Here is a 25,106-nt window from a genome sequence, read left to right as displayed (position 1 = left end):
TCTTATTTTGTTAAGAAGTGTGATACCAATAGGCTATTGAGCGCTTTAAAAGGTCCGTGCCACATGAGGGGCGGGATATTCTTCTTCTCCTTGGTGTGGCTAGTTGTCATGATATATAGTGTTCGTGTACCACATGCTGCCGCAAATGAAGGGGGTGCTCATCGAAGAGATGTACAAGGTGTGGCGGGAGCACTCATTCTGGAGGAGGGTAATCTTTGGTTCCGCCTCTTAGGCGGAAGGAGAAACATCGCGCAAACCACAACGCGCGTCTCTATGATCTTTTGACCCGATATGGTGAATTGTTGGCAAATTAGTACGCATATACAATCATCATAGTTAAGTTGTCAGGCTCCCTGACATGCAGACCCCACATCCTGACAGCATGGCTGCCTCGCAGGTCGCTCGGCCCACCAGACAGAAGAAGCCCAACCCAAAGGTCCCTGGGAAGGTGTGGGTGAGAGGAGAGGGTCCACACTACAAGTACTTACTGATTGCGCACGAAGAGGAGCTCATCTAGTGGATCACGAACTCGGCGGCATCCACTCTTGGTTCTTCTCCTATCTCCATTCCCCAATTCCTTAATTCGTGTATCCAGTGATTGTAATAGCTATTGTGACTCAAATCCTTGCGAGAATAATAGATTGAGAGAGAGAGAGATATTGTTAGGTTGCTAACATAAGTACATACTCTAGAATAGTGATTCAGAGTTATCTGACAAACACAACACAAATACGAATGATGTAAGAATGTGGCATTCTGTTTCAGAGCCATGTCACAGGCCGTGTTAATTGAAATATTGAACAACGCTGCATGTGGGAGTTCAGAAATAGTGCATAGAGTACTTCAGGCGTGTTGCAGATTACTGAACGCAAAGTACAGAGTAACTTAGAGATACAGTTAATGGTTAAGTAACGTTCAACATAAAGTAAACCTGATTACACTAGCTCCTCTTTCTTCTACATGGTCTAACATGTCCAGGACGTAATGTTGAAGTCCTGTGCAAATCAAGTTAGTTAACAACGGTTGTTTCAGACTTGAAAGCGTTACATAGGATTATCAGTGTGCAACTTGATTAAGTTAAAGGATGGCTACAGACGCTGGTTAAGATCAGCAACATCGACATCACCAATAATTGAGACGAGACACGAGAGACAAATCAGCTGGAGTACTTTGTGTGAAAAACAAGGAACGAACGCGTAGACATGCGCGATTGGCCTGACGCCTTCCTAGCCATAAGATCCCACGAACCGCAACGAGAACAAGCAGGATGAAATCCATGAATCCTTGGCATGGCTAATGAGACGCAGAGAACAAGCCGAAAATTGGACTGGAGCGAGGCAGCCACGCCAAATCGGGACGTCGTTGCGGCAGAATGCGTGCAGCCTGTGTCTCCAAATCATACAATCGTTCCTTCATAGTCTCCAAAGATTATGCCGTTTTGGGGTTTCCAAAGCCAACAGCAGCAGAGGAGTGTGAAGGCCCGAGCCGACAAAGCATGATCGCAGGTGGCGCGGCCACCACATGAAGCTTTCCGATCCGGATCGCAGAGCTGCAAAGTTCTCACTGAGTTCCCCATGCCTCTCAATCTCACAACTTGGGATCATTTTTGTCGCCGTTTGGATTAAGATTAGAAATATGAAGACGACCTCTCGTCTCTGTTCAGCTCTTCTTCTTTCAAGCCCCTCCTACTTTGCACCAGGCTGCCTTTTATAGCATAGTCTGGTTTGCTATGGTCCTATGGTTTGTACTACGTACAATGTTTCACTGAATAAATGCAATTAAATAATCAAGCTCATATATGGATATTAGTGACTGCTATTGGTTCCCTTGTTTTGTAGTGGACATATACTAGTTAGAGCATGTGATCGATCACTTCTCCTCTCTTGTAAAGTTCCTCTAGAAATGTCCATGTCTTTTTCTAAAATGATTTTGCACATCTCTTTAACACTTAAAAGGATCCTCAATAGTTGATCATTTGACTTTTAGACGTTAGAAATCACTCGACTATGACAGACATAGCTATAACCCATTCAGTTTGGATCAGAGGCAAGAAATGAAAATTAGATTGATTTCAGTATTAAAGTGATGAGCGTGGAAACGAAATCCTGAAAATCAACGCATGACTCCCTCCAGAGCCATCGGCCATCGAAGACTCCCTCAACCTGTTGGCCAAGGGGTTTGGCTGCTGTGCTGGGGTCCTGGGGACTTCAAGATGGCCATCCTGGCGACCTACTTTGACATCGGGAAGCAGACGCACCGCAGCCTCGATGATGAGCATGAACCTCGAGGTGATTGGAGCACTGCGCCGCCGTGCTCATGCTCGAGTCTCGCTTCCCCGCCAGTGCGCACCCCGGCGCCGACGACGGCGACGTCACCAGGCGCGGAGGGCCGCGTCTTCCACAACGACTCGTCCTCGTCCTGCTGCCGCTGCGGTCCGAAAGTGAATGGCAGGACATGCACGAGGGACACACAGTGAAGAGGGTATCTGTTCAGCAGACAACGACCGCGACTGCCAGCGGTGGCTGGATAATGCGACGGCCAACGACGACAACGATGTTCAGCAGGATCCTCATGCACTTGAGAGTCAGCGTCAGATGAACCATCGAATGGGTCAGACCAATCGATTCAGTCATTTGTAGTTCTGTACACGGAAACGCAAGCACCATTTACAATACCTCGATGCTAGACTTGCTGGATTGCTTTGGTCACTGCATGCGTGGCAATATTGATTACGATTGTAAAATTGTTAGGAGTACTTAATAAAGATGTGAGATGTTATACTGTATTGAGTTTACTACACACACGATGATTTTTGTCTGACACACTGAAGAAGAAGAAGAATGATTTAACAATGAAAAAAGATCAATAATGCTGCTTAATGTGCATGAAGATCTTAAATGTATATGTTTGATATGATTAATAATGCTGCTTAATGTGCATGAAGATCTTAAATGTATATGTTTGATATGATTAATAATGTTGATACAACTAAAATATTTATGTTCTATTGCAACATACGGCAATTACTTATTGTGTTAGAAAATATTTGACCCCCTAGCAGCGCACGACACTTTCCTAGTACAGAAACAAAGGGGAGGCGGAAGGATCAACGTGATTGTGTGTTACCGTGTGCTGCCAAAAGCAGGATATCTCATTTTTATCAATAAAAAACCCAAGCTTCGGCGCAACAGTATTTTTTCTTTTTTCAAAAGACTCAGGTGATTGCTGGCATATAATAATCATGAGCGGGGGGTAGGTGGGAAATACAAAAAGGTGGGTTGGATCCTAGGATCAAGGATAAAAAAAACAGTTTTGCTAAAGTACATCTAGATGTGCCACAAGTGTTGCACATCTAAATCCTATATCATCAATCATACGTGGAAATTTGTGTGGGTATTTTATTTCTGTTTTCTCTTTCCTTTTTATGTTTGATTAAATCATTTAGATGTGTAAGATGACACATCTAGATGTGCCTTAGACACACTTAGAAAGAAAAGACAGTTTACATAACCGAGCTTAGCAAGAAAGCCCACTTAAACACCTAGTTGATATCTCACGGTGGCTTCCCAAAGGGGCTCTTGATACACTTCGGTCCCACTTGACTTGATCCAGCAGCTCTCCTGACGGCAGTGATTATGTTGTCTTCCGCGCAATAATAGCTTCAGTGCCTTCAAGATTTTGACATTGCGCCAGTCACACCAAAAGATGATAGCCTAAAACTACATTCTTGCAACACTAAGATACAAGTACTGAATTTCTAACCGGGTGGACAAATATTCATTACGTTCCTGATGCCTCTAAAGCTCATGTCTCAGCAATATTGTTAGCATCGATCGAAATTAGTGTTTGAAACATGGTGATGACCATCCCTTTCTCTTTCCTCTTTCCATACTCTCTCATATATCATCATGTTTGCTAGGTTGCCTTTTGTAGCACTATGGTCGGGCATGAGTCTACAATGTTTTAGAAAAATAAATGAAAATAAGTGTATCCCTTTATGAGTCCACTTGTGGCTCTCTATTTCTCATGACCCTATGTATCGTTTTGAACGTTGCTACTAATTAATAAAGTGTTGCAACACCTAAAAAAATGCAAATTAATATTATAGTTGTAATAGGAAATTTCATGATAAGGAAACAAATTCAACATTCTAGCAAAAGTTCTTCATGGACATGTACCGGGCGGATGAAGGGCCCCGTACATAATCTGGTAAAACATTTTCTTCATGGACATGTACCGGGTGGTGGTGACTCCTCAAGCTTGCCGAAACATCTGCGCGTCAAGTTATATAAACTGGGAAAACACTTTCCCCCTCCTCCCACATGCCACTCTTGGGAGCGACCGGGGGACAACCTAACTGCCGGAGATCCTTCCTCGCCTCCAAACCCATCTTTGCCGCTGCCACCGGAAGACGTCACCGGCCAAAGCTCGGTGGGGGTCGGAACTAGCGGGGCCCTTTCCCCATTCACATGCTTGCGGCGGCTGTCACATGACGTCCATACAGGTGGAGGTCATCGGCTTTGAGCGAAGCTTGATAGCGCGGTGACGAGCGGTCGGTACGGCGTCGTGGTCCCTGGTGGTGGTGCCTTGGAAGGTCCTGTATGGCACGGTGACAACACGAGTTGATTGGCTGGGTCCTGATCCCCGATTATATCCGCCCGGATTTGGCCACAGGTCTCCGGCGTTAGGCACGAGGTGTGTTACAAATAATGGGCCTAGCCCATGTAGAATTTTTGAAATCTCAAATTAGGCCCATGAATAAATGGCAAGTGGTGCTTTAAAGTTAAGGACCACCCAGGAAGTTGGGTAGGTGTGAGACCTCTTTATATAGAGGGTCCTCTTATATATACTGCTACCGGCCGCGGCCAAAGACACATCCAAAACACCTAGGGTTTTACCTCATCTCGTAATTTGCACCGCCACCGTAGTCTACTGCATCCCGAATGTTGGCGTGCATTAGCATGCGGGAGAGCAGGTGTAAGGGCTTATTTATCCCATAGTGGTTTTGGTGATTGATGATAATGCTTTTGCGGACTAATCGTGTGCGTTAAGTTCTTTCAGAGAATCATCCATTGGCACGAGACGATTTCCTCCCCTCGGTGTTTTTATTCAAGACGGTGTAGCTCCTGCATTTTGATATTGGTGGACTAGTCTCGTAGGAGTCACCGTACTATTAAGAGGGGATCTGTTTTGGTAAGACTAGGGTGGAATCAACACGTACACATCCTTATCACACCCGTCGTCTTCCTCTCGCATCTTTGGAGCTGCACCTCTCTTCCGTACGTGCTTCGCCCTGTGCCAGCGGTAGTACCGCGGTCTACAGCGGTAGTACCGCCGAAGCCCCCCAGCGGTAGTACCGCTCCACGAAGCGGTAGTACCGCTCTAAGCGGTAGTACCGCTCCGTAGAGCGGTAGTACCGCTCGCAGGCTTCGGCCGTAGTACCGCGTAGTACCGCGCCTACTGCCGCCTCGATTCGAGACGGTGTTTTCTCGTGTCGGGTTTTGTGGCACTAGTAGCGGCAGTAGAAGCGGTAGTACCGCTCTGAGCGGTAGTACCGCTCTACTCCCGCGGTAGTACCGCTCTGGGGCCAGTGGCCTGACTTTCTCCTCAGCGGTAGTACCGCCCTTCCCTAGCGGTAGTACCGCTCTGTGCGGGGCTGCTCAGTGGGGTAACGGTTGGATGTGTTCCTCCACTATATAAAGGGGTCTTCTTCTTCCTAGTTGACCTACCTCTTTCCCCCAAAGCTTCATTGTTGCTCAAAGCTCCATTTTCGCCCGATCTCTCTCCCTAGCCAATCAAACTTGTTGATTTGCTCGGGATTGGTTGAGAAGGCCCAGATCTACACTTCCACCAAGAGAAATTTGATTCCCCCCACTCATCCCTTGCGGATCTTGTTACTCTTGGGTGTTGAGCACCCTAGACGTTTGAGGTCACCTCGAAGCCATACTCCATTGTGGTGAAGCTTCGTGGTGTTGTTGTTGTTGTTGGGAGCCTCCGGTTGTTGTGGAGTTTGCCCCAACCTTGCTTGTAAAGGTTCGGTCGCCGCCTTCAAGGGCACCAATAGTGGAATCACGGCATCTCGCATTGTGTGAGGGCGTGAGGAGAATACGGTGGCCCTAGTGGCTTCTTGGGGAGCATTGTGCCTCCACACCGCTCCAACGGAGACGTACTTCCTCTTAAAAGGAAGGAACTCCGGTAACACATCCTCGTCTCCACCGGCTCCACTCTTGGTTAATTCGTGCCCTTACTTTTGCAAGCCTACTTGTTGTTACATCCTTGCTTGCGTGTGTGCTAGTTGTTTTTGCATCATATAGGTTGCTCACCTAGTTGCACATCTAGACAACCTATTTTGTTGCAAAGTTTAATTTGGTAAAGAAAAGCTTAAAAATTGTTAGTTGCCTATTCACCCCCCCTCTAGTCAACCATATCGATCCTTTCAATTGGTATCAGAGCCTCGTCTCTTTATTAAGGACTTTGCCGTCCGAAGAGTATGGTTGACGTCAACGACGGTGCGGAGGAACACTCCGGTGTGAATCCCATCTCGTCTTTGGCCGAAGGGGGAACCTCGGTCTCTCGTGAGGAATTCAATGTGGCTTTAGACACATTGAAAACCTCCATGACGGCCGAGGTTAAAAGCATGTTTACTGAATTCCTAGAGGGACTCAAACTATCTACCTTGCCGATGAAAGTGGGTGATCCCACTAACAAGGTGACGGATGCTAACCCCGACAAGGGGGAAGCTAATAGTGAAAAGAGTCCGTCTACTAGTGGTAGAAATGGCACCGGCATCTTTCCCCATGTGGAACCCCCGGTGTATAAAGGACCGATCCCCTCTACGCATTTGAATCATGCCGGTCCTCCTCCTAAATATGTGAAAAATGAAGATTTTGATTCTTGGGTCTATCGCTTCAAGCGTCATTTAAAACATGTGAATACTAACCTTTGGTGAATTGTTGAAGAAGGTTTCTATCCTCATGATCCAAGCAACTTCACCCCTCGAGAAGAAGTGGACAACCAATTCAATGAGAGTGCTCTCTTCATCATCCAAGATGCTATCCTTCCCGAAGATATCCCTCATCTTCGACCTCATGTCATGGCTAAAGAAGCATGGAAGTGTGTCGAGCGTATGTATAGAGGAAGTGCTAGCATTCAACGCTCCAACTATGAAGTGGTGCAAGATGAAGCCGATGAGTTTGCAATGAAAGAGGATGAAGAACCTCGTGAGCTCTTTCGAAGAGTGACCAAACTTGCGGCCGCACTCCGAGATCATGGGAGTAAAGACACGGATGACAATTGTATCAAGCGCAAGTTCCTCAAGGCCATGATGCCCTACAACAAGGCCATGTCCTCCGTCATCCGCCAAAGACCGGACTTCCACTCCATGACCTCTGGTGAAGTGTTGGATGAGTTCATTGCAATGAACATCTTGGATAAGACCGCCGACAATGCGGTGCTCCGTTCCCAAAGGGCAAAGAAGCCCAATCTTGCCTTGAAGGCCAAGGTTAGTGTGGAAGAAGAAGAAGAAGAGGAAGATGAGGAGAGCAACCCCGAGGACACAAAGTATGATTATCATGAGCACATGGCCCTTGCCTCAAGACAGTTTTGGAGTAAGAAGACTACAAGACCCAACTTCAACAAGAACAACTCAAGTGGCCTCAAAGGGAAGCAACGAGTTAGAACTTGTTTCAACTGTGGCAATGTCAGTCACTTCGTTGCGAATTGTCCATACGAGAAGCGGGAAGACAATGGTGGCAAGTTCATTCAAAAAGACAAAGCCAAGTCCTTCCCCAACAAGAACAACTTCACCAAGAAGACTCCTTCTCGCGGGTTGGTGGTTCAAGAAGAATACCGTGAGGATGACGATGATGATGAAGATGGTGAAAGAATGGCCATGGCATCCGTTGCCATTGTCTCAACTCCTCGGGTGTCTCTATTCGATGCACCTAACGAGAACATCACCGCCAAGTGCCTCATGGCTAAGGCCACCAACAAGGTAACCCCCAACATCAAAACCACCATTATTCCTAACCCTCCTTCAACGGATGACTTTGATAATGGTAAGGGGTCTAATGAGGAGATCAATGAATTTAAGTCCTTCATGAGTAAGCTCAAGGGCAAATCCAAGAAGCATTTCGTTGCTCTCTTGGAACAACTTGGTGAAGCCAATGACATGATCGAGGCTCATGAAGAAACCATCACTAAGATGGAAAGTCATAGTCGTGACTATGCCGATGAGATATCGGATCTCTCTAATGCTCTTGAGGAAGAGCGTGAGCATCGTTTGGCTCTTGAGGAGTCACACAACGATGGTCACGCTAAATTAAAGAAAGATCTTGATCATGCTCTTGTTGTGTCTCGTTTTCTAGCTTCCGAGAAGGCTAAACTTGGGGTTGATCATGTTAGACTCACGGAGGAGTTTGATGTACTTGACACGGCCCACAAGGTCTTGAAAAGTGCTCATGCCACCCTCAAGGAGTCTCATGCTCAACTTCAAGTTAAGCTAACTAGGGAAAAGGCCACATTTCCTCACATGGTCTTAATTGATAATGCAAGTGCTACTACCCCATGTTGTGAGCATGTGCATCTTGTGGAGGAAAATGCCAAGCTGAAGGTACAACTCGAGAAAGGTCTTGTGTCATGCATACAAGGCGAGAAGAACCTAAATGACCTTTTGAGCAATCAAAAGGAAGTTGTGGGAAAGGAGGGAGTTGGGTTCGCACCCAAGTCCAAGAACAAGAAGAAGAACAATGAGAAGAAGAGCAAGACCAATCGACCTCCTCCGCTCACGCAAACCTTTGTAAAGGAGGGAGAAGGTGCTCCTAAGGAGAAGAAGAACAATGGGAAGAGCGGTGAAGCCAAAGAGCGCAACGCCATCTCTCCCAACAAAGACAGCGACTTTAACCCCTCTTATGTGTTGTGCCGTGCTAGTGATGGACATGTTTATGCTAAATTTGTTGGTTCTCCTTATGAGTACATTGAATGGTCTATTTGGGTGCCCAAGACCCTTGTTACTAACATCAAAGGACCCATTACTCAATGGGTACCTAAAACCAAGCATTGATCTCTTGTAGGTGTTTGCTTCCAGTGGAGGATCATAGTTGCTCGACAGTGGAGCAACAAATCATATGAATGGGAGCAAGGACTTGGTGGTGGACGTGCACAATATCCCATCTATGCCCACCAATGTCGAATGGGGTGATGCCTCACATTCTAAGGTATTGGGTCTTGGCAAGGTTGTCATCTCTCATGATCTAACGATCGAGAAAGTCATGCTTGTTGAGTCCCTTGCGTTCAATTTACTTTTCGTTCGTCAACTCGCACTCATGGGTTTTGCCACCTTCTTTGATATTGATACCGTGGCCCTCTTGTGGAGCAAGACTCTTAAAGTAGCCTTTGTTGGGCATGTCGAGAACGGTCTCTATGTGGTTAACTTCTCACAGCAACCCACTAAGACTGCGACATGTCTAATGGCTAAAGTTGATGTGGGATGGCTTTGGCATCGCCCTTTAGCCCATGTCAATATGAGATCTTTGCAAAGTCTTCTCAAGGGGGACCATGTTCGTGGACTAACAAATGTTAGTTTTGCCAAAGATCGTGCTTGCAGTGCTTGTATCGAAGGAAAGCTTCATGAAAAGGCTCACCCTCGTTCAACCATCATCTACTCGAAGAGACCCTTGGAGCTCCTTCACATGGATCTCTTCGGGCCTCCATCTTTTGATAGTCTTGGAGGGAGAAAGTATTGCTTGGTGATTGTGGATGATTATTCAAGATACACTTGGGTATACTTCTTCAAGAGGAAGAGTGAGACTCAACAACCGTCATCGACTTTGCAAATGAAGCTCAACGTCAACACAATGCAAAGATCTTGACAATAAGAAGTGACAACGGCACCGAGTTCAAGAACTACACCTTGGATGAGTTTCTTAGTGATGAAGGGATCAAGCACCAATATTCCGCACCATATACCCCTCAACAAAATGGTGTTGCGGAGAGGAAGAACCGGACGTTTATGGATGCGGCAAGGACCATGATGGAGGAGTTCAAGTCTCCATACAACTTCTGGGCCGAAGCCATCAACACAACTTGTCATGCATCCAATCGGCTCTATCTCCGCAAAGGCTTGAACAAGACTCCGTATGAGATACTCACCGGGAACAAGCCCAATCTCAAGTACTTCCGGGTGTTCGGGTGTAAGTGTTTCATTCTCAAGAAAGGTGTTCGTTTGTCTAAATTTGAAGCTAGAGCTCATGAGGGCATATTTGTTGGTTATGCTACAAACTCTCATGCCTACCGTGTTCTCAACAAGTCCAACGGACTCATTGAGGAAACGTGTAACGTGGAGTTTGACGAAAATAACGGCTCCCAAGTGGAGCAAAGTGGTACTTGTGATGTAGGTGATGAAATTCCTCCCCAAGCCATAAGAAGAATGGGTATTGGTCAAATCCTACCCATTGAGGAACCCCTTGTGGCCGAAGGAGAAGGACAATGCTCTACTCAAGTAGAGCCATCACCTCATCAAGACCCACACGCTTCCGAAGAACAAAGTGAAGGCCCTCAACCTTGTGAACATGACCAAGGGCAAGATCAACCGCAAGATGATGGTGAACCTCTAAATGATGCCCAAGGTCAAGTTCTCCCCCTCGAGCAAGTTCAAGATCAAGAGCAAGCTCGAGATCGAGAACAAGCTCAAGACGGTGCTCAAGATGATCAAGTCAACCCTCCCTCCACATCCGAGGAGGAATTAGAGCGTCGTGCCGCGAAGATTGCTTTCAAGCTCACCACTCAAGGCCATCTCATGGAAAATGTATTTGGAAGCCTAAGAAAGGGGGTAAGCACTCGTAGACAATTAGCAAACTATTGTGAACATCACGCGCTTGTCTCTTGTGTTGAACCCCAAAAGGTCTATGAGGCGCTCGAAGACTCGGATTGGCTCAATGCCATGCATGAAGAGCTCAACAACTTCGAGTACAACAAAGTTTGGAGATTGGTGCCAAGGCCATCGGGGAACCACAACGTCATTGGAACAAAGTGGATCTTCAAGAACAAGCAAGATGCTCATGGGAACATCATTCGCAACAAGGCAAGATTGGTAGCACAAGGCTACTCCCAAGTCGAGGGCATCTACTACGGTGAAACCTTTGCTCCCGTTGCTCGTCTTGAATCCATTCGTTTGTTGATTGCATATGCTTCCCATCACAACTTTAAGTTGCAACAAATGGATGTGAAAAGTGCTTTTCTTAATGGTCCCATTAATGAGTTGGTCTATGTCAAGCAACCCCCCGGGTTCGAGGACCCCTACTTCCCGAATCATGTGTATCAACTCGATAAGGCACTCTATGGCCTTAAACAAGCCCCACGTGCGTGGTATGACCACCTTACCGAGTTGCTACAAGATCGTGGATTTGAAGTAGGACAAATCGATCCCACTCTTTTTACTAAGAAGGTCAAAGGGGAGTTGTTTGTATGCCAACTATATGTTGATGATATTATCTTTGGTTCCCCTAACAAAGCGTTCAATGAGGAGTTTGCCGCTCTCATGACCTCCAAGTTCCAGATGTCTTCAATGGGAGAGTTGAAGTTCTTTCTTGGTTTTGACATCAAACAAAGAAGAGAAGGAACCTTCATCAACCAAGCCAAATACACTCAAGACATGCTTAAAAGATTCAAGCTAAGTGATGTCAAGCCGGCCACTACACCAATGCCTACCAAATGCCAACTCGACATAGATCCCAATGGTAAAGCGGTGGATCAGAAGGTATATCACTCCATGATTGGCTCCTTGCTTTACCTTTGTGCATCTAGACCGGATATCATGTTGAGTGTGGGGATGTGTGCACGTTTTCAAGCCACACCAAAGGAAAGTCACTTTGTGGCGGTCAAGCGAATCTTTCGATATTTGGCTCATACCCCAAACTTTGGCTTGTGGTACCCAAGAGGAGCAAACTTCAAGCTTGAAGGTTTCACGGATTCTGATTGGGCGGGAGAAAAAGTGGATAGGAAGTCCACTTCCGGAGGGTGCCAATTCCTTGGTTGCTCTTTGGTAAGTTGGTCTTCCAAGAAGCAAAGTTGTGTGTCTCTCTCGTCCACTGAAGCGGAGTATGTGGCAGCCGGTAGTTGTTGTGCTCAACTCCTTTGGATGAGGCAAAGTTTAAAGGAGTACGGTGTAATTTGTGACAAAGTGCCTCTTTGGTGTGATAATGAAAGTGCCATCAAGATTTCTCTCAACCCGGTGCAACACTTCAAGACGAAGCACATTGAGATTCGGTATCACTTCATCCGGGATCACATTAGGCGAGGGGAGATCAAGCTCAAGTATGTCAACACTCATGATAACCTTGCAGATATTTTCACGAAGCCCTTGGATGAAGCAAGATTTCGCGAGTTAAGGCATGAGCTAAATATCATTGATTTGAGCAATGTGACTTGAACCCGTGCACCCCCCACCACACTCAATGTTTTGTCTAGTTTAGGTGTAGGCATGGACATAGGGGGAGTGTTGTTCTCTCAATGAACTCTCCCTCCCCCCATTATGCATAAAACGATCAACTCTTTCACTTTTGCCATTGTTAATGGTTCTTGTGCTTCAAAGATGAGTTTTGGTCATGGGCCCAAGGATAATTCTTCGCGGTGCCATACATAGGTGGGTCCGGCCACCGCCCTCTCTTGAGAGAGGCCCGTGCTCGCTCTTTTTTTGGTTTTTGTTGTTTGCTTTGAAGGAGTGGGTTCCGATTTGTTGTTTCGTGTGTGTTGTCTTGTTGGTCTTTCTCTTGTCTTTGCCTTCCCGTTCTTCTCGGTGTGTTTTTCCTTTTTGTTTGCCTAGAAGTTTGTTTTTGGTTGCTGGCGGTACTACCGCCGCTGGCAAGCGGTACTACCGCTCCAAGCGGTACTACCGCCCTCCAGCGCGGTACTACCGCTGGGAGGCGCGAGTGGGGGTTATATCGGGGGCAGGGGGAGTTTCTTTCCACCATACCCATTCGCACGCCCCCTCACCTGTTCCTCTCTCTCCAGCAACCGGCGGCGCGGGAGGGCTCCGGCAGATCTCCCTCTCCGGGCCATCCCTCTCCATTCCCTTCGGTGGAGTCGATCCCCACCTTGTCCTCTTGCCATGGATGCCGGTATTGCCCCCGTTCTCTTGTTCCTTTTGTCTAGGTTTCCAATCTAGCATCTTGGGGCAGTAGCAGTTGCATCTTCAGATTTTTGGCCAAATCTAGGCTTGAGTAGGGTGGAGAATGCTTCTAGGCAGTCTGGATTGTTGTTTGGTTGGAGTATTTTTGAATTTGGTAGGACGGTAGTGCCGGATCTGACCACGGTAGTAGGAAACTGCTGTTTCCCCGCCCCGAGCGGTACTACCGCCCTTCCAGGGCGGTACTACCGCTCCCTGTGGAGCGGTACTACCGCTCGTGGCGGTACTACCGCTATCCGGTCGCGGTACTACCGCTCTCTACCATCTCCCACTCTACTTCTACCTTTCAGTGATCTTTTTGCTCGTGTTTGGTGTCTTATGCTCGTGTTTTCTGGTTGTTTGCGTGTTCTTGTGTGTGGTTCCAGGTGATGAGGTCCCTGAGCATCAGGCTCGTCGTGTCAATCCCGGACGTGCCTCATCCAAGCGCTACCGCACCACCGAGCCTGCCGGAGGACCCTCAAGTGCTCCACCTCCACCTCCTCCTCCACCTCAACTCCCGAAGAAATCTGGGGTCAAGCCAAAGGCAACCAAAACCGTGCCTGAAATGCCTCCCAAAGAGTTCTGGGCAAGGCGCCGCCGCAACCCGTATGAGAACGACCAAGATCCCACTTTGGTCAACCGTCCGTTCTGGAACAGATTCCAATTTGCCATCTTCTTTGATGTTCTCAAAGCAAAGAAGAATCTCTATGTCAACATGCACTCCATCGACACCGCGCATATGGAGAGCGATCCCGACTACTTTGGTGAAGCACTTCAGATGTGCACTCAACTGAACATTCTCAGGATCATGCAATTCAACAAGGACTACGATGCTGATATTGTGGCCCAATTCTATGCCACGGTTCACCTAGGGACTGATGAGGATAGGACACTGACTTGGATGACTAATGGCAAGTTGCTTTCTGTCACGTGGAAAGCTTTCATGGAGTTGCTTGGGGTGGAAGATCTAGGTCTTGAGTCTCCGGTTGGCTTTCGCCCCCACGCCCGCGCCCATTGCACTCACAAGCAAGCTCTCTGGCCATTCTGCACTCTGAAGATCAACTCTGAGACACACAAGGAAACCTATGAGATGCCTGCCTTTCTGGATATCCTGCACCGCATCTTCAGAGAGACTCTTTTCCCTCGCATTGGGAATCTGGACCAGGTTCATTCTTATCTCGTGGACATGCTTCTTTTCTGCCAGCGTGAGAAGGACAATCCCACCGGGGAGTCTTTGGATGTCTCTCATGTTATGTGGGCTGAGTTGGTTTCTGCTATCTCCGAGCGCAAGTGCCCGATCTATGGTCCGTTCATTATGTTGCTCATTGAGAAGGCCTGGGATCGTGTCTATCCCAAGGTGGCAGTGGAGATTGGCGATTTGGTCTCTCACGATGTCAAGCGTCTGAGGAAGAAGGATAACTGGGGCACTCAGGCCCCTAGGACTGGTGTTCCGTCATCTGCTGCTGCCATGGAGACTGAGGAGGAGTTTGGTGCTGAGGCTGAGGATGAGGATGATGACTACGTGCCCTCTGGGACAGAGCCATCTTGGGCCAAAAAGCTCAAGGCCAAGGTAAAGAAGCTCTTCTGCATGGAGTCTCACGGTCAGTACATGGCTCACGTGGCTGAGAAGAAGGCCCGCGGTCGCCCCAAGGAGCTCATGTGTCAGATGGGTGCTATTGTGATTAGTGGCTCTGAGGATCAGCTCACCGAGGAGGAGTAGTGGATTCAGCAGCACTGCCCTTGGACTGATTCTGATGCTGAGCACTTCCCGGCTGACGATGGTGGCGCTGATGACCCCTCTGAGATCTGATGCGTGTGTCCCTCTTTTGCTCTCACCTGGAGCGGTAGCAGCACTCCCTCTCCTTTTTGGTGTCTCGGTGCCAAAGGGGGAGAGAGTTTAGGGATTTGCAAGTTGTGTCTTCGTGTCTTGTTCGTGGTTGTGTCTTGTTCATGTTTTCCTCGCATTTGCTTTGGTTGGTTTGTCTGTGAGACCTAAGTTCGAGTGAGACTTAAGTCGAATCATATGGTGTGAGACATATGCTACCTTACCTTTCAGTATCTTTATCTATCTATGTCTATCTAGCTAATGAGTTGCGTACTTCTCTTGTTATATCATCTATGCTGCTCTCATACACCATGCTTAGACTGTTGGTCTCTAAAATGTAGGGGGAGCTCTGATCCTATTATGTGTGCTGTGCAGTCCAAAGCACTTATCGAAATAGCACACATCTATGGGGAGCCCATCTACATGTTAGGATCATGGGGTTTGTATGCTTACTCTGTATCTTGTTTATGCAAATCCCGTATTGTCATCAATCCACCAAAAAGGGGGAGATTGTAAGGGCTTATTTATCCCATAGTGGTTTTGGTGATTGATGATAATGCTTTTGCGGACTAATCGTGTGCGTTAAGTTCTTTCAGAGAATCATCCATTGGCACGAGATGATTTCCTCCCCTCGGTGTTTTTATTCAAGACGGTGTAGCTCCTGCATTTCGTTGTTGGTGGACTAGTCTCGTATGAGTCACCGTACTATTAAGAGGGGATCCGTTTTGGTAAGACTAGGGTGGAATCAACACGTACACATCCTTATCACACCCGTCGTCTTCCTCTCGCATCTTTGGAGCTGCACCTCTCTTCTGTACCTGCTTCGCCCTGTGCCAGCGGTAGTACCGCGGTCTACAGCGGTAGTACCGCCGAAGCCCGCCAGCGGTAGTACCGCTCCACGAAGCGGTAGTACCGCTCTAAGCGGTAGTACCGCTCCGCAGAGCGGTAGTACCACTCGCGGGCTTCGGCCGTAGTACCATGTAGTAGCGCGCCTACTATCACCTCGATTCGAGACGGTGTTTTCTCGTGTCGGGTTTTGCGGCACTAGTAGCGGCAGTAGAAGCGGTAGTACCGCTCTGAGCGGTAGTACCGCTCTACTCCCGCGGTAGTACCGCTCTGGGGCCAGTGGCCTGACTTTCTCCTCAGCGGTAGTACTGCCCTTCCCTAGCGGTAGTACCGCTTTGTGCGGGGCTGCTCAATGGGGTAACGGTTGGATGTGTTCCCCCACTATATAAAGGGGTCTTCTTCTTCCTAGTTGACCTACCTCTTTCCCCCAAAGCTCCATTGTTGCTCAAAGCTCCATTTTCGCCCGATCTCTCTCCCTAGCCAATCAAACTTGTTGATTTGCTCGGGATTGGTTGAGAAGGCCCAGATCTACACTTCCACCAAGAGAAATTTGATTCCCCCCACTTATCCCTTGCGGATCTTGTTATTCTTGGGTGTTGAGCACCCTAGACGTTTGAGGTCACCTCGAAGCCATACTCCATTGTGGTGAAGCTTCGTGGTGTTGTTGTTGTTGTTGGCAGCCTCCGGTTGTTGTGGAGTTTGCCCCAACCTTGCTTGTAAAGGTTCGGTCGCCGCCTTCAAGGGCACCAATAGTGGAATCACGGCATCTCGCATTGTGTGAGGGCGTGAGGAGAATACGGTGGCCCTAGTGGCTTCTTGGGGAGCATTGTGCCTCCACACCGCTCCAACGGAGACGTACTTCCCCTTAAAAGGAAGGAACTCCGGTAACACATCCTCGTCTCCACCGGCTCCACTCTTGGTTAATTCGTGCCCTTACTTTTGCAAGCCTACTTGTTGTTACATCCTTGCTTGCGTGTGTGCTAGTTGTTTTTGCATCATATAGGTTGCTCACCTAGTTGCACATCTAGACAACCTATTTTGTTGCAAAGTTTAATTTGGTAAAGAAAAGCTTAAAAATTGTTAGTTGCCTATTCACCCCCCCTCTAGTCAACCATATCGATCCTTTCAGCAGGTCTCAGGAACCATTCATCCTTGCGATCCTGCACTCCAAAGAGGACAAATTAGGTTTTTGGGAAGCACTCCGCGCAACTGCTCAAGTTCATCATCATGGGTCGTCTTCCGTGATAGTCAGGCAGTGCTACTCATCGTTGTCTCCATCGCCGTCAACATCAGATCTTTGCCAACATCGCCATTAACAATATCGCTCCCGTAGCAGCTAACGAGTAGTACGTCCATTGTGATCTGCTAATGTCTCATGTGTGATGCCGTAGTGCCTGTTTTCTTGTTCATCTAGTATGCTAGACTGTTGCATTCAATTTTCTATTCTAGTCATGAATTATTTACTGAAATTAATCATGAATTTTCCTAGTGTTCCAACAATCCAAAACCTTACTATAGGAAATCTCTTGTATTAACTATGGCTAGATTCACTGATAAACTGAGGCCGGATAAGTTTAATGATGTGTACTTTTGGAGGTGGCAGGTGAAGTCCACACTCTAACTTAATACTATGAAATTTTCCATGTTAGTGCTGACATGCCGGAGGAAACTTCTCATGAAGATCAGAGAAAGTTCAAGGAAGTCAATACTATATTTGTGCGATGCATTTTGATTGTTCTTGGTGATCGTGTGTGATATGTATATGCACATACAAGATGGAAAGACACCGTGGAATGCACTGAATGCTAAATTTTGTGCAATAGGTGCAGGCAGTGAACTTTAGATGATGGAGGGTTTCCATGATTACGAGATGGTGAATAATTGTTCTGTGGTTGAACAAGCTCATGAGATAGAATGCATCTGGAAGGAACAACAACTCCTTAAGAGCGTTCTACCAGATAAATTCGTGGCTAGGTAGACTATAGCAAAGTTGACTTCTTCATGGAGGAATTTCGCCATTACTCTGAAACATAAAAAACAAGAGATATCAGTTGAAAATCTGACTGCATCTCTTGAGGAGAAAGCTCGTGCTAAAGACACTACTGAGAAAAGAAGTAAGGTTCAACCTACCATCAATATTGCACAAAGGTACCCACAGAACAAGAACAAGGAAAAGAACAAGCCTGTCAAAAAAAAACAAGCCGAACAAGACTGACCGAGAGAGCTATGCCTAAGCATGGATACTTTTCCAAGGAATGCCCAAATCTAGTCTCTAAAAATCAGCACCTAGTACTTACTAATCCATGCAAATATCTGTCCCAAATCTGTTTGTCGCATAATGTATAATATAATTTTGGTCAGGGTCACTCGTTTATCTCATTGACTATATTTAGTCAAGTGGGCCATATGTCATGTCCACTTTCTTCCCCTTTCTTTCTCACCTCACTCTCCATCTATCAAGTCCACCGGCGTCCTCTCCTCCACCTAGGGCGAACCGGCATGTCTTCTGCACTAGCCTGCCGGTATGTTTGGGCCCTTTTGACGGAGGTAAAACCCTACGTCGTGCTCTTCTTTATATTGATGCAGATGTATCAAGTATAGAGTTGATCTACCTTAAGATCATAAGTTGTGTTCTACCTCTAGGGCTAGGTAAATGTAATTGTGATTCCTTCCTCCCTACGTGCTAAACCCCTTGGCTTATATACACGCCAGGTAGGGCACCTAGGGTTACATAGTTGGTATCTGAGGCAGATCGCACGGAGGCGCAGGAGAAGTCTTGGAGTGTATGTCATGTCTCCAATAGATGTAGTCTTGCATAGTCGTGTAGCTTCCGGAGTCCACCTTGACGCTGGGATGAGGGGCCCCGGGCCTAGCTCGAGGACCATGGGAAGACTATATTGGTACCCCTTAGTCTAGAACACCGTCAGGCATGCCCGAACACTAGCACTGAACATAGCCAAGACGAGTAGAATGTAGATATGCTGCAGTGGATACATGCACGCAGCAAAGCAGATCAATCTAGTAGCAAAGGTACTCCATGTATGAGTAACTGAGTATCCAAAAATCCACCTCGCCACCGTCCTCGCCTAGGCACACCCCCACTGTCCTGCCGTCGCTACCGCCAGGCCCTCCTCTGCCCGGTGTCGTCCGACTATGGAGTCACATGGTGCAGACACCATCCGTTGTGCGTGAGGTGTTAGTATAGAGCGGCATCGGCCCGGAGTTCTCGGTTCCCTTCGACCCACGAGGTGCGGCTCAGGCATATCCCCTTGCCAGAAGCTCTGACACGTGGGACGGATATTCGTGCCACATGTCATCTATTTGTTGGATCCACTTGGTGACGGCGCCGTCAGTTGTTGCCTTGCTGTTTTTTGTTCCGACGATGATCCTATGCCGACAGTTGTATGCAAGCCGTCGGTATATGGTCCGATGCTGATGACATATCTATGCCGACAGTCTGACAAGACTACGTCGTCGAGATCGACGCGGACGGGCCTATGCTGACGGCAGCGGTTGCCATAGGCCGTAAACTGTCGGTATACCCCTATGACTACAGCTTCAAGCCATCGGCATATGGGTTTATTCCGATAGTGACACGTCTTTGTCTATTTGATCCCGCCGACCCCACCTCGCGTCGGCATTAGTTTGGCCATAGCTTTAGATCAAGTGCCAAACAGCAGCTAGGCGACCCATCTTGAGCCCGTCGACGCAGAGATAGACATACAACATCGTAGAAGATTCTTCCACACCGCGGCGTCGACGTGCAGAGGCTTGGCGAATGAACTATTCGGGGGGCTACGATCTCTACTTATGGGACATAAGCGCATGGACATACTACCTCCGTCCGGGTTTTAAGTCCTGTCAGCACCGAACGCACATACTACCTCCCGTTTGGTTTATAGGGTTCATCTAAAAATTTTAGTTTTACGTTTTAAAAGTCTCATTTCTACTACTTCCCATTACATGTTCAGATTTTAATGTGCATTAACTCTTTGCATGCAAGGATTATGACAAAACAAACCAATGCATGTAAAGCTTATTTGTAATTTATTGACCAAACATGCATGTATTGTAATTAATGCATTGGTAAACTCAACTTTTTGAGGAAAACGAGTGCCCTAATCGAGTACGTTGCAAACTACAAAAATTATTCCACCACTCATCATCTACCTTGGTTGGTGAGATTTTTGAATTAAACCCTATAAAGCGGAAATGACTGAAAGGAGGGAGTATGTGTTACATGCACTTGCCCCGTAGCTAGGTACGTAGTGGACCAGATTATAGATTTTCTAAAAGAAAATAATAATAGTAGTATTGAATTATAGATATCTCTATAATCTCCATGTGAATTGCTGACTAATTATTCGATAAGATAATTTTTTTGCGAGAAAACTTTAAATCTATTCATCTTCAATCATGATAGTACAACGAACACTAGAAATAATAAAAATTACATCCAGATTCATAGACGACCTAGGGACGACTACAAGGACTGAAGCGAGCCAAAGGTGCGCCGCAATCATCGCCCCTCCATCGCTGAAGTCGTCCACAACTTGTTGTAGTAGACAGTCGGGAAGTCATCGTGCTAAGGTCTCATAGGACCAGCGCACTAGAACAGCAACCGTCGTCGATGAAGAATAACTTAGATCGGAAGGATCCAATCCAAAGACACACGAACGTAGACGAACAACGACAAGATCCGAGCAAATCCACCAAAGATATATTCACCGGAGACACACCTCCACACGCCCACCAACGGTGCTAGACGCACCGCCGGAACAAGACTAGGCGAGGAGACCTTTATTCCATCTTCAGGGAGCCGCCGCCGGCTCGTCTTTCTGATTAGGACAGAAACCCTAACAAAACGGAAAGGAACGACAAAAATTGAAGCCCTCCGGCCGGCCCTTGGCAGGATCCACCATGCCCCCATGGTTCTAGGGCCACCGGAGATGAGGCAGGCATGCCACGTCGCCGGCCAGAGGCAGAAACCCTAGCTTATTTTGAGGACGAGACGGCGGCTCGTGGCTCCTGACTCACTAATGATGCCTTGACTTACTCGGTAAGATAATTAAAGCCACATTCGTCATGCGACGTAGCTTGTGCATCTATTTTTTATAAATCAAAATAATTTTTTAAATCGTATTGTTCATATGTACAATACCAAATATAAAAAAAATATATCTCATGGTATATGCCAACAGGCTGCTTGTGTCCCAGGTGATTTCGGGAACAATGTTAAGTTATAAAGCTTTGTTTTACCTTAAAAAATATGCATTTTGTATCGCTCTGCAGATCCGGTATGCGTTGCAACCGCTGTACAGGACCCAGGCACTTTGGCCACCATATCCGATGCACAGAGACACTTGGGAGGGGTTGGACGCCGTGGCCGATCCAAGTGAGGCTGGAAAGTCTCCTGCTCCACCGCATGTAGATGTCCCTCGCTGACCGCAGTCCCACCTGGGGACAAATCCGTATGGGAGGCTTTCGGTAGAAGCCCCACACACCTTCACGCAGCCACCTCCCGTCCTGCTGTCGGCGTTTATCTCATCACACATGTTCCTGATACCTCTGATACTGACATACTTGGGAAACATTTTTTTGTCGGTCGAAATAATTGTTCGGAACATGGCAAGTAACTTCCCTTTCTGTTCCTTATTTCCTTCTTCTCCCTTTAGGCCAACTCCAGCGCACGACCCCAAACGGACGTCTGTTTTGTCCGGATTCTTTCCGTTTGGATAGGGTAATGGGGTCGTGTCCGGGCCATTTCTAGGATGCGGCGGCCGTGCGCCCAATGCGCGGACGCATCCCGGCCGCATTCTGTTCACGTACATTTTTCTTGGCAAGCACAGATCCTTTTTTCATCATTGATTTTTGGTACATGGAAATACATCACCAAATTTTGACAAGAAAAGTAAGACCAAAGAAAACAGGAACTACAAGAATACATTTTAGAAGATATCCAACTTCCATATGACTGCTCCTGTAAGTTGGATTAGTGCCTTCTCGATGCATTCATTGTTGATCTGCGGAGGCTCGATCTTGCGTGCTTCTTTCTTCTTCGAGTGTAAAGAAGTAGACGTTACTTCCTCGCATCTAGTCTCATGTCTAGCCTCTATTCTAGCAACAAGTGCGCTAGTCTCATCTCTAGCCTCTATACTAGCTACAAGTGCACGAACATCTACTAAATTGCGCTCTATCAATATATCGATGTACTCTTCTTCCCAAAACCAAAACTTGCATCCATTCTACACAATAAAAATATAAGTTAGCACAACTAATCAAATCCGAGAGCACTACCGAAGCTTCATGAGCACATACCCCATCGGTTGAGCACTTGAAGAACACCCATCCGGGATGTTCCGACATTGTAGACACGGGGCGCAAAACATTCTTTGGGCAGTCGTCGCACTTCATGAGTGGCAACTGTGCGCCGACGAGCTTTTGGGCCAGCACCGAGCCCCGCCGACCGCCATTTATGTATCTGCCGGCAGACCGTCGACTGTGTAGATCCGATCGGCTAGAGGAGGAGTCAGTACCTGCATGCGGCCTTGCGGCCTTGTAGGGGCCTTCCGGCCCGGTGCCCGACCAGTCCATGGCGCGGCGCAGCCTCCCAGAGCCGGGAGCTCGAGCCCGACCGGATCCGCTCCAAATCCGGCCGCCGGGTATGCAAATCAGGTGGCCGTGGATAGCTCGGGGCGTCGAGGGGAAGGGGGCTGGGCGGGCGCGTCCGAGCTGCATAACTGCAATGGCAGCGGCGGCGGCGGCAAGGGGCAAGAGTGGAGAAGAGTGAAGGGGGGCGGCTGGAGGGGGGAGGGTGCGGATAGAAAAAAGGGTCCCTGTGCCACCGACGGGCGGGCCAGGGGAGGACAGGCGCACACGGCCCGCCTGTCCGCGCGCTGTCCTTTTCACCACAAAAGCGGCCCAAACTTAAGCTGGGGCTGGATCCAGGGCCGGCCTTGGGCCAGGGCAGCAGGGGCGACGGCCTGGGGCCCAGCCAAACTAGGGGCCCCGACCCAGCAAGTACATCCAGCCATAAACTACTGCAGGCGAATAAAAACGACTAGAGAGGCCCATATAAGAGGCATGCGTGGCTGCATTTGCTGCGGATTCCCCGTCACTGATCCGTACATGCACGCCAGCATGTATTTGCGCTGCGCCGTGAAGGTTTTTTGGTCGCCTCTCTAATTTCTTGGATCCAATCTAGCAACTCATACACACATGCGCGCATGATCAAGGCCCGAGCATGATTCATTTGACTTCGTTTTTGCCGGAGGACGGAGCATATCAGTGCGGAGTGAATCTGCCATATCGCTGCAGTGGTTTCCCTTAGTCTCAATGTTTAACCTTAATCTCAACCTGGTGAATTGCAATTAATTTTTATTATTGTAAAAACAACACTTACAATCTTGCAGGAGATCTTGCAGTCTGGATTTGGATATATAGCTGGAGATTGTTGCTACTAATTTACTCCAGTCGTGGTCGCTCCTTTTTTTGTGTGCAAACATGTTGCCTCAAAAACACTTGTCTAGTTCTGAAAAAAGAGAGTAAATGGGCAGATCAATTAACTGTCATTAATCTTGACACTACAGTATTATTGATGATTTTTGCATCAAAAAATGCACGGAATCGTTGCTCATAATTACTGAAGGCATATCTCTTTTATTGTGCTTTGTAACTTATGTGATATATTTGATCCAAAACATAGAGGAACACATTTTTGTCAAATATTATTTACTTTTTTTAGGGGATCAAAGTTACTAGGAAATTTTATTGTTGTTTATGATGGCTTTACAATCCAAGAAAAGAAAACTAGCACCATTGGGCCCACTAATGGAGTTCGCCCTAGGGCCTCCGAAACTTCAGGGCCAGCCCTGGATGGATCGAAAGCGGACATAAAACGGAGAAAAGTTCGTTTGTGTCCGCGCGCTGGGCCATCTGGTTTGTCCGTTTTGCCCCAAACGGATGCACCCGGACAGGATGGGGTCGCCGCTGGAGTTGGCCTTAGATTCCTCCTGTTTGTGCTAAGCATCCTTCTGTAACATTATTTGGCGGGCTTCAAGTGTATGCTGTTTCACAAAATAAATGGACATGAATGTTGTAGCTCAGATAGACTTCTAGTGATTGTTTTGTTCTAGTGTTGCCATGTATCCATATGGACAGACATCACATGGCTCATTAATTATCTTGGCACGTCAATGATGTCAGCACATTCGCGGCGGAGTAGCACACATACCAAAACCATTGCCATGTTCTCCCTTTAATATTATTTCGCTACCAGAACAAATCGCCACGGATAGCTAGTGTTGGTCAGTGACACTAGATTCATTTAAGTGTACACAAGATGGCATAAGAGGGAAAGGAAATTAGTATTCCAACTAAACTTCTTCCTAAAGATGTACCAAGCAAATGAAGGGTAATTCCCGAGTTAACATCTACTACAAGTTTGACAACTACTTTCTTATGGGCTTTACCTCCCCACTGTAAGGGCACGGGTGAAACCATAGCAACCGCGGCCCCGTCTCTCCTCTCCTCCATGTACCCCGCTGCCACCGATGGAATCCGACGAGCAAAGCCAGCTTGGTGGACGGCGGTGGCGGGCTCTTGTCCTCTCCCGCTGAGGGGATCTCCGTCCTAGCATGGTGTGCGGCCCCAGACTTCATCACGTTCGGCGGAGCTCAGAAACCGAGACGATGGCCCCAGAGCTTGTTGGTGTAGGCACAAGGTTTTGGTTACTAGTCGAAATTTCAAAATTTCCCGTGGTTATCGCGTATTTCCGTGCCCCTGGGTAAATCCTCATACCGAGCAAAATATACCATTTTTTTGAAAATTTTGAATTTAAACGCTCGATTTGTAGTGAAGTGCGTAGGATCTAATTAATGCCATGAGAGTTGATTCTGACGTGTTCGTAGCAACCTAGTTCCTGTTAATGACAAGTCTCTGGTTCGAATGTTCGTTCATTCATTTATTTGAATTCAAAATTCAACTATAAAATTCGTTCAAAATATTCTCGGTATTTCTTGGTATTTCCCGGTAACCGTGGTAACCACGTTTACCAGTCCCCCTCCGTAAAATTGCCTCATTCGGTAACCAAAACCTTGTGTAGGCATGGCTGCGGTGGTGGCAAGGGCAGCGCGACTGCTACCTGTGTATCTAGCCAGCGGTGGTGCGGCTGGCGGCTCTAGTTGTTCGGTGCCCCTCCTCCATCAGATCTAAAGGCTAGATCCTCTGTCCTCCGCATCCTCTCTCCCGGTGCACTTGGTCGTTTGAGGTCTT

Source organism: Triticum aestivum, chromosome 4A (genome assembly GCF_018294505.1).
Source record: "Triticum aestivum cultivar Chinese Spring chromosome 4A, IWGSC CS RefSeq v2.1, whole genome shotgun sequence".
Classification (NCBI taxonomy): domain Eukaryota; kingdom Viridiplantae; phylum Streptophyta; class Magnoliopsida; order Poales; family Poaceae; genus Triticum; species Triticum aestivum.
The sequence above is the reverse complement of the archived record's forward strand: the minus strand, read 5'-3'. Positions refer to the sequence as shown.